Source organism: Panicum virgatum, chromosome 7K, assembly GCF_016808335.1.
Source record: "Panicum virgatum strain AP13 chromosome 7K, P.virgatum_v5, whole genome shotgun sequence".
NCBI lineage: Eukaryota > Viridiplantae > Streptophyta > Magnoliopsida > Poales > Poaceae > Panicum > Panicum virgatum.
Genome location: NC_053142.1, coordinates 43,745,153 through 43,755,657, shown reverse-complemented (window position 1 = coordinate 43,755,657; position 10,505 = coordinate 43,745,153).

The window sequence follows — 10,505 nt, the reverse complement described above, 5'->3', positions numbered from 1 at the left end:
ATTAAATTGAAAGCTCCTGTCATGCTTGCAACGAAATCTGATCTTGCTGGAATTCATGTTGATGATGCTTGCTGCTATGCCTTGATTTGCAAAGATGCTTTATTTTCCATTGATGCTATTGCTAGCACTTTGCCTGCACCTATGGCTAACATTTTGCAGGAGTTCAGAGATGTTTTTCCCTCTGACATACCTCCAGGACTTCCCCCCATTCGCGGGATTGAGCATCAAATTGATTTCATTCCTGGAGCAAGTTTGCCCAACCGTGCTGCATATCGGGCAAACCCCGAGGAGACTAATGAGATTCAGTGTCAAGTCCAAGACCTTTTGGACCATGGGTACGTACGTGAGAGCCTTAGTCCTTGTTCTGTTCCTATCATTTTGGTTCCAAAAAAAGATGGCAGTTGGCGCATGTGTGTAGATTGTAGAGCCATTAACAACATCACCATTCGGTATCGTCATCCTATTCCTCGATTAGATGATATGCTTGATGAGTTAAGTGGTTCTACGATTTTCTCTAAGGTTGATTTGCGTAGTGGTTACCACTAAATTAGAATGAAATTGGGCGATGAATGGAAAACTGCTTTTAAAACCAAGTTCGGATTGTATGAGTGGTTAGTCATGCCGTTTGGGTTAACTAATGCACCTAGTACTTTCATGCGTTTAATGAATGAGGTTTTACGCCCATTTGTTGGCAAATTTGTGGTGGTTTACTTTGATGATATCTTGATTTACAGCACATGTTTACCTGAACATCTTGACCATCTATGTGCTGTTTTTGATGCTTTGCGAGCCGTGCGTTTATTTGGTAACCTCGAGAAGTGCACCTTTTGCACCGAACGAGTCTCGTTTCTTCCAGTGCGGTAGATCGTCCCCCACGCGGCAAAAAATCAGATGGACAAGAGCGCTACGAGAAGATTCTGCACAAGCAATGCCCCCTTCACCCGCATTCAAAGCATACAATCTTCCAGTGCATCAACCTCCGGAAGTCCCTAAACGCTCCTCTCCCCGAGGACGACAAGAAAGGGAAATGCAAGCAGGATGATGAAGAGGATCAAGACCAAGGAGACAAGCAGGGTTTCCAACAACCCTCCAACGTGGTCAATGTGATCTTTGGTGGAGATTCAAGCTTCAACAAGCGAGCTCGAAAGCTCGCATGGCGTGAGATCCTGTCAGCCGAACCCGCCACTCACAGACCTTTGAGACACAGTGAGGTCCCAATCTCTTTCTCCAGAGAGGATCAGTGGACCAGCTTCTCTGAGCCGGGTAAATACCCGCTCGTTCTAGATCCTATGGTGGCAGGGTCAGTCCTAACTCGAGTACTCATCGACGGTGGCAGCGGCCTCAACCTGCTATTCGCGAGTACTCTAGAGAAGGTGGGCCTGGACATCTCTGACAAGATAACTCCAAGTAAGGCCCCCTTTCACAACATCATCCCGGGAAACTCCTCTACTCTGATCGGTTCCGTCCAATTACCAGTGACCTTCGGAACTAGGGAGAACTTCCGGACATAATACATTACCTTCGAGATAGCCAACTTCGACTCGTCAACCATGCTATCCTCGGAAGGCCAGCATTGGCCAAGTTCATGGCTGTACCCCACTATGTCTACTTGCTGCTCAAAATGCCAGGCAAAACAGGCGTGCTCTCACTACGGGGCGACCTACAAAAGTCTTACGAGTGCGAGCAAGAAGCCATCAAGTACGCATCCTCCAACCGTGTACCCGACACCTCAGGAGAAGTACTCGCGGCAGCATAACAGCTATCACAATCAGGGATGGACATACCAACCAAGAAGGCCAACCAGACTGTCGTCAAACCAGCCAACAAAGTTGCTGTCAAAGCCATCTAGCTACAGGAAGGCGACTCGACCAAGACAGCCCGAATCGGAATAGGGCTGGGTGACAAATAGGAAAGCACGCTCATCAACTTCCATAGGGCTAACCGAGACGTATTCACGTGGAAGCCAGTGGATATGCCAGGGGTGGCCAAAGGATCCTTTCGGGCTACCGCACATCGATTAGGTAATCGACTCCACAGCAGGCTGTTTTCTACTCTCCTTCCTTGATTGCTACTCGGGCTATCATCAAATTGCCCTCAAGGACAAAGATCAAATCAAAACAGCCTTCATCACTCCGTCCGGATCCTACGCCTACAAGACCATGTCCTTCGGGTTGAAGAATGTAGGTGCCACCTACCAAAGAGCTATACAGCTCTGTTTCGCCGACCAGCTCCACCACAACGTGGAGGCTACATCGACGATGTGGTCGTCAAGGCTAAGGACTGCGACTCCTTCATCATGGACCTCGAAGAAACTTTCAATAGTTTACGCAACTTCAGGTGGAAACTCAACCCCACCAAATGCGTTTTCAGTGTACCCTCCGGAAAACTACTTAGCTTCATCATTAGCCACCGTGGGATCGAAGCTAATCCAGAAAAATTAACGCCATCATGGACATGGAAGCTCCAGCAACCATCAAGGATGTCCAGAAGCCCACAGGCTGCATGGCAGCCTTAAACAGGTTCCTCTCCAGGCTGGGAGAAAGGGGCCTCCCCTTTTTCAAACTACTTAAGCAGCAAGACAAGTTCAAGTGGTCACCAGAGGCGGCCCAAGCACTCGACGAACTCAAGCATCACCTTCAATCTCCTCCTGTGCTCACAGCCCCACTCCCAGGAGAGACCCTGCTACTCTACATCGCCGCGACTACCCACGTTGTCAGCACTGCCATAGTCGTGGAATGACCTGAGGAAGGGCACCCCTACGGCGTACAATGCACTATCTACTTCATCAGCGAAGTTCTCTCCAACTCCAAGGTTCGATACCCCTCGATCCAGAAGCTACTATATGCCATACTCATCACTTCCAGAAAGCTGCGCCACTACTTTGACGAGTACAAAATCACGGTGGTTACTGATTTCCCGTTGGCGGACATACTCCACAACCGGGACGCCACCGGACGCATCTCCAAATGGGCAGTCGAACTGGGAGCACTCGAACTCGACTTCAGAGCAAGATCCGCCATCAAGTCTCAAGCACTAGTCGACTTCCTGGCTGAATGGAGAGAAAATCAGATTCCAGCACCCCCCAACATCCCAAAACATTGGATCATGTACTTCGACGGGTCACTAAAGCTGGGCGGAGGCGGCGCTGGCGTCGTCTTTATCTCTCCGAAAGATGAACAACTTAAATATGTCTTTCAGATTCTCTTCAAAGTGTCCAACAATGAAGCTGAATATGAGGCACTACTCCACAGCCTTCGACTGGCAATTTCCCTCGGAATCAAGTGACTTCTTGTCTACGGCGACTCCTTACTAGTCGTTCAACAAGTAAACAAGGAGTGGGATATCAACAAGGAGACCATGGATGCATACGTAGTGGAGATTTGCAAGCTCGAGAATAAATTCTCTGGGCTAGAAATCCACCACGTCATTCGCGACAACAACGTGGCAGCAGACGTCCTCACCAAGCTGGGTTCCGACAGAGCCGACGTCCCTGCTGGTGTCTTCATCCATGAACTACACCACGCATCTGTGTCCACAGCCGACCCAATGATCATCGATTCTGGTCCCTCAGAACCTAATCGAGAGGTCATGACGGTCGATATTGACTGGCGGACACCCATTATCAACTTTATTAGGGAGCAAAGGTTACCTCCCGGCATGAAAAAAGAGGATCCAGAAGCAACTCGACTAATGCGACGCAGCAATAACTTCATCCTCATTGGCGACAAACTCTACAAGCGTGGAGCCAGATCTGGAATTCTTATGAAATGCGTTTCAACCACAGACGGCATCGCCATTCTACAAGAGATCCACGACAAAACATGTGGTAACCATGCAGCTTCCTGTACTTTGGTTGGCAAGGCTTTCAGATCCGGGTTTCACTGGCCAACTGCTCTAGCCAATGCTGAAGAACTGGTGCGATGATGCCTAGGTTGCCAGTACTTTGCTAAACAAATTCACATGCCAGCTCATAACCTTATCACCATACCTCCATCTTGGCCTTTCGCATGTTGGAGCTTGGATATGATTGGACCACTCCCAACAGCGCCAGGAGGCTATACACATATCTTGGTAGCAGTCGACAAGTTTACCAAGTGGATCGAGTACAAGCCAATTACAAAGATTTCATCAGATCGAGCTGTCGACTTCATCAAGGAGATTCTACATCGGTTTGGATTTCCCAATACCATAATCACTGATTTGGGATCCAACTTTACATCACAATCTTTTTTGGGATTTCTGCGAGAACTCAGCCATTGATGTCAAGTATGTGTCTGTCGCACACCCAAGAGCCAATGGTCAAGTGAAACGTATCAACGGCTTAATCATTGACGGCCTCAAGAAGAGAATATTCGACAAAACATCTAAGAAAGGAGGAAAATGGCTACAAGAACTTTCACTCGTTGTCTGGGGGCTACGTACTCAGCCATGCAAAGCAACAGCTCAGACACCCTTCTTCCTTATCTACGGATCAGAAGCCATCATCCCTGCAGATATAATGTGGCAATCCCCAAGACTGGAGATGTATGATAAAGTTGCAGCAGATGGAACCAGACAGCTAGAACTCAACTCACTCGAAGAAGTCAGGTGCAATGCTCTACTATGTTCATCTTGTTACCTCCAAAGTTTACACCACTATCATGACCGCAACATCCAGCAGAGGTCCTTCAATATCGAAGATATGGTACTCCATCGCATCCAAGATGAAACAGGACTACATAAGCTCAATTCCAGATGGGAAGGTCCTTTCATTGTCTCCAAAGTTACAAGACCAGGTTCATATAGACTTATCTACCCAGATGGACTAGAAGTACCCAACTCATGGAACATTGAGCACCTACGACGATTTTATCCTTAACACATATCTTCTGCAAAGTTAATATCAATAAAGAGTTATTATGTTAGTCAGATGATCTCTTGCCTACCTATTGATCAGCTTTTTCTCCAACATTTGATGACTTTCTACTCTCTACCGACTACTTCGAGTACCAACCTTTTTCTGTTGTGCAGAGTCAAAGGCACGGGTTTATCGAGTAGTCTTAGGCTTCCACGCCTATGGGACAAGTGATCCCACAAGCTACTTTGGATCTTCCTAAACTTCTCAAAAGTTTAGTGCGACACATCCAGTAGCTCCTATGGGGCGTGCTCCCCATTGTCTACTTCGAGTACCAACCTTTCTCTGTTGCGCAGAGTCAAAGGCACGGGTTTATCGAGTAGTCTTAGGCTTCCACGCCTACGAGACAGGTGATCCCACAAGCTACTTTGGATCTTCCTAAATTTTTCAAAAGTTTAGCGCGACACATCCAGTAGCTCCTACGGGGCGTGCTTCCCATTGTCTACTTCGAGTACCAACCTTTCTCTATTGCGCAGAGTCAAAGGCATGGGTTTATCGAGTAGTCCTAGGCTCCCACGCCTAAGATGATTCCTACAAACTACTTTGGAGCTTCCTAACCTTTGTCAAGGTCTAGCGTGACATATTCAGTAGTTTTTTGGAACATTTTCTCAATTCAACACTTACTCGCACTATTGCAACACATATACAACTTGCGCATGACACTTCATACAGTAACCATGCTGCACTGAATATATTTACACACATCATACAACTACATGTGTTCATTACACACCATGTTTCAGGCTTATGCCTCATCATTCTGCTCTAATGCATCTACAATCTGATTGGCTACAGGCTCAACTTCCTCTACATATTTGGCAAACATGTCTTCTGTGCAGGCATATGCCATTCCTTCGCTAAGGGGAGATAGCTCAGCTTGTGGCCAATATGACTTAATAAGTCCAAGTACATGAGCAACATACTGCTTGGTGGTCCCAGTCAGGTACTCTGCAATTTTCTAAGGAGCCCCTCGAAGGCGCTCCACCAGAGATCCTTTCTCTGCACCTTCCACGACTGGATCCACCATCTCCACCACAGCCTGTGCGACAACCCGCAGCTCCATAAGCTCTTTCTTCAGGAGATCCCTTTCAGCAAACAAAGCCTTGCATTGCTCCTTGCTATCAACAAGCTCCTTATGAGTTGTCTCCAAGGCTCGTGTCTGTTGCTCAGTACCATCTACACATAAAGTTAAATCAAGATAGTCAGTATCTACAATTTTCAAACTACTCGATGCTACAAGGCATAACAACAGAAGGAGGTTACCTCTATTCTTCAGTATCACATCCTTTAAAAACTGGTTCTTTCGCTCGAGGATCGTCTTTTCCTTTTTCAAGGATTCACATTCTGCTTGGAGCGCAGTTTGCTTCTGACGTTTCTCGGCTACTTCTTTCAGCCTTTGAGATTTCCAATATGACCTGTTGGCCAATTGCTACAGCAAAAACAAGACGGTTATATCACAGCATTTGAAAGGACAAAAAATGGTTGACGCATCACTTACCACTGTGAACTTGGAGAACTCGCGAACATTGGCTTGAATTTTTTTCAAATTTCCCAATGTCAGCTGCGGGTCATCTTCAAGATCTTCGGCATGACTATATTCAGCATGAGGCGGTGACGCTGCCACTTCTATGATCAGATCATCATCCGAGTCCTCTGCTGTGGATTTTTCCTTCGGATTACTTGATGAAGCTTCTTCATACAGAAGTTGAGCGACTGGCGGATGAGAAGTACTCGAAGGTTGAGGTACCAGGGGCATACCAGATGGGATTTCTTCTGCTTCCTGCTCTCTGGTTCTTGTGACACCCTAGGTGTTTAAAAATCCAAATAAGTAATTTTGGAAAACAAATAAAAAATTTAAGGGAAAGAAAGAATCTCATAAAGGTCAACTTAAATGAGAAAGGTAAAATTAGAATTCAAAATATACACTTAAAGTACAAAATCAAGTAAATAATGTGTGAGGGTGAATTTCAATTCAAATACAACACACAAATATAAATTGAGCTGCAAAAGAAATTCATTAAGTGACATGTGGTAGTTAGTAGTGGGCCTTTGCAATTTCAGCCCAAAACAAAAATAAATCAACCTTTTAGAGCAAGTTTGGAAACTTTAAATTAGTTTACAAACCATAGCTCAAATGAAAAAGTGCATGAAACAAAAGTTGTAGATCTCAAAACACTGAACAAAAATGGTATTAAAATGTTTTTCATTTGAGGTCGGGAACAAGGAGTAAATTTTATATTACAGTTGGGTCCCTGAAATTTTCTCAAATCACGAAAACGCCCTCATCTCCATCTCTCTCCTTCCACTCACCCGCGCTCTCGCCGCTGTACGCCGCCGGCGCACGGGAAGGGCAAACCGCCCCAGGATCGCCCAAACCGCCCCCCAGTTTCGCCTCCTCGCTGCCCCAGCTGGCCGCGCGGGCTAGCGCCACGCACCCCGGACCACTTGGCTGCGCGCCACGCCGCCCAGTTGCTCTGCAGCGAGCCCGCCGTGCCGCCACCTCTCCGTCGCCGTGTTCCAGCTCGCCCAGGCCAGTTCTACCTTCCCTAGATGCCGCGGTCGAGCCCCAGGAATACCCTCCCTCTTCCCTAGCCGCCTATAAAAGGGGATTTGCCCTGCACGCGCGAGCCCCTCATTTTCTCCTCGTTCCGCCCCGCCATTAGCGCCGGCGAGCCCGAGCTCGCCGTGGCGCCACCCCTGCACCCACGCATTGCCTCATCCGAGCTCACCATTAGCTCCTACACGACCCAGCGAACCTCATGAGCCCAGCAAACGCACCTCTCCATCCCCATAACCCTGCCACCGTCGTCCGGCGCCGCCGGCGAGCGTAAAGCTCACCGTGGACAGCTCTGTACGGACGCGAATTGCCTAATCCGACCCCGCCAACACCATCCCCTAGTCCCTGTGGTGCTCACGCGCTCGAGTTTCGACGCCCATAGCCACCGGAGCACCCTCGCCACCGCTGTCCGCCACGCCGGCGAACTAGAGCTCACGATGAGCCGCCCTCTGCAGACTCACATTGTCTCCCTCGACCTCGTACTCATCTTCCTCGTGGCCTGGTGGTGCTCAGGAGCCCAAGAATCGAAGCCCCGCGCCACCAGAACCTCCTCGCCGACGAGCACCGAACTCAAGCTCCGCCCCTCACCGCCGACGAGCCCTTTTCCGGCCACCTCGACCTCGACCCCGTGCACCCAAAGGTGCGCTAGGACATCCTCTACCCGTTCCCCAACCTAGCTCACGCCGCCGAGGCCGGCCATCGCCGGAATCACGCCGGCGAGCCTTGCTCTGCTCTGCTCCGACGAGGCCAAGGGCCTGATTGCAAATCTAAAACTGGATTCCAGAGTTTAAATCGCAAATGTTACATGAATCCCTAAATTCAAATCTGTGAACTTGTAAATTCAATATAAAATCGTAGAAAAATCCTAAAAATACAAACTAAAATGTTTTAAACTATATGAACTGAAATCTACAGCTTTCTCAACAGTCACATTAGCTGAATCAAAATATTTTAAACTCTAGTTTAAATGCAAGCTTAAATGGTATATTTTTGTTCTAGGAGTTTTGCTTAGAGTCTGCAGTTGATTTTTGGATATAACACTACTATTGATAAATATAGCACCTGGTAAAAATTTGAACCCCAATGCATCTCTGGAACTAGATGAATTTATACACCTTTGTAGATCTACTAGAGAGTTTCATTTTTTATTTGTGCTTGATATACTACATTTCTATTCATGAAACTTTTCTAGGAGTTATACTGGATTAATGAAACTCATTACCCAAGTTTGGTGATTTATGGATCTGTGTAGCTATATATGTGATTTAATCCACATTAAAAAGCTTTAAATCATGGTATATAGTTATAAAGCATTGAAAAATCTGAAAATTTCAGCATTACTTACTTTTAAATATATAAGATTTCCTGTAAAGTTGGGGGGACCAGATCTTGAATAGAACATAAGATATAATTTACTCTTTCTATCACATGGTATTGTTTATGTATATTCTCCTAATATCTATAGTATGTTTTTTAGCTCTGAAAATCACACACATTCATACTAGATGTATCAGGATGCTATAATAAAAGATTGACCCTGTGTTCTCACCAGAATATATTGATAATATTTATACATATAATTAAATGAGTAAATGCTATACTAAAGTTGTAACTCGAAATAATTGCTAGTATTTTTACTGAGCCATGTATAGGTGTAGGGTGAGACATTATAAAAATTTGGTATACTGAAACCCTAACGAACTAAATGAGAAATTTATCTTAGCTATGCATATGATTGTTTTATTAATTTTTTTACTGCTGATATATGCTTAGTTAAATCTTAGAAAATTTGCAGTGAAATGAATATCATTTGTAGTAGTCTCTGTAAAAATTTGAACCGCAGAAACATTAGGAATCATTTTGTACAAATTGTGGTTGATATTTATATACTAGATTTAATCTTTTTGCCATGTTTAATATGCTTACTGTTTTTAGCTGAAATTTTAACCATGAATGCTTGAATGTATGTTCTGCAACATGTAAATTTTGTAACACCAGTTTACAATCCTAGTATATGTTTTAGATTTTTGAACATCTACTTAAGTGTATGAATTAAGAAAAACCACACTCCTCTATGAAGTAAAGTAAACATAAGAACTACACTATAAATGATTGCCTAGTAAAATTTGTTAAAAGAAGTTATTACTTAAACACATAAGTTTGGTTTACAACTCTATAGTGAAGGAAAGCTATATACGAAACACCTATGTAACAATCGTCTCTTGCATTCATATAGAAACGGTCAATTTATCTGATGGCGTATATGAATTGACTCCCGTTGGCGAAAACATTTTGGACGGAGGTTCTTTAAATCTAACTGAATTGAATCAAGACCCGGACCAACGTCCGGAAGAGCCCAAGGCTTCTTTCGATAGTGCCCAAGAAGGCAAGCCCCGGTGCATAATCCTATTATTTTCGCGCATACTTACATTTACACATTTTATACCTGTTGTAATAATTTGTTCTGCGCATTTACGTTCTTAGGAGTTGATCGAAACCATAGTTGCATGTTCCTAGGTACCTATGTAATGTTACCCGGTTCTCTATCGTGAATAGTTGCCCGCTAATTAGGTACGGTGAAGTCGAGTGGTTTCCTGCCTCTTGCGAGATTATAGGAATTGACTGACTTTACTTACTGTTGAAATATAAGGACAACGGGCAGGGTTGTGTAGTAGTGATACCCGTCGGAATAGTTGAAATTGGCTAATGTCGCGGTGTGTGGCACATTTCGTTAAGCTTTTGAAAGTACTAGCCACATGCCGAGAAATATGGTAATCGGTAAGCTTAAGTACCTGATTGGACCGGCGAGTGGAACCACCTTGCACTCTCTTTGAACATTGCACTTCGTTCTCATGAGCGCAACATGCGGGTGCAGAGTAGGCGTACTCTGTAGTCGAGGGGAGTGCCCCGGATCCACGGACTGGAAAGAAAGGGGAAAAGTCGCGTGGGCGATGACGATCGCCATGCGTGTGTGTTTGGTTCGCCTGGCCAGGTTAATAAACTCGATTCGAATCGTCCGCCTCTCACGGTTTGGGACTGCTTAACAATTTCTGT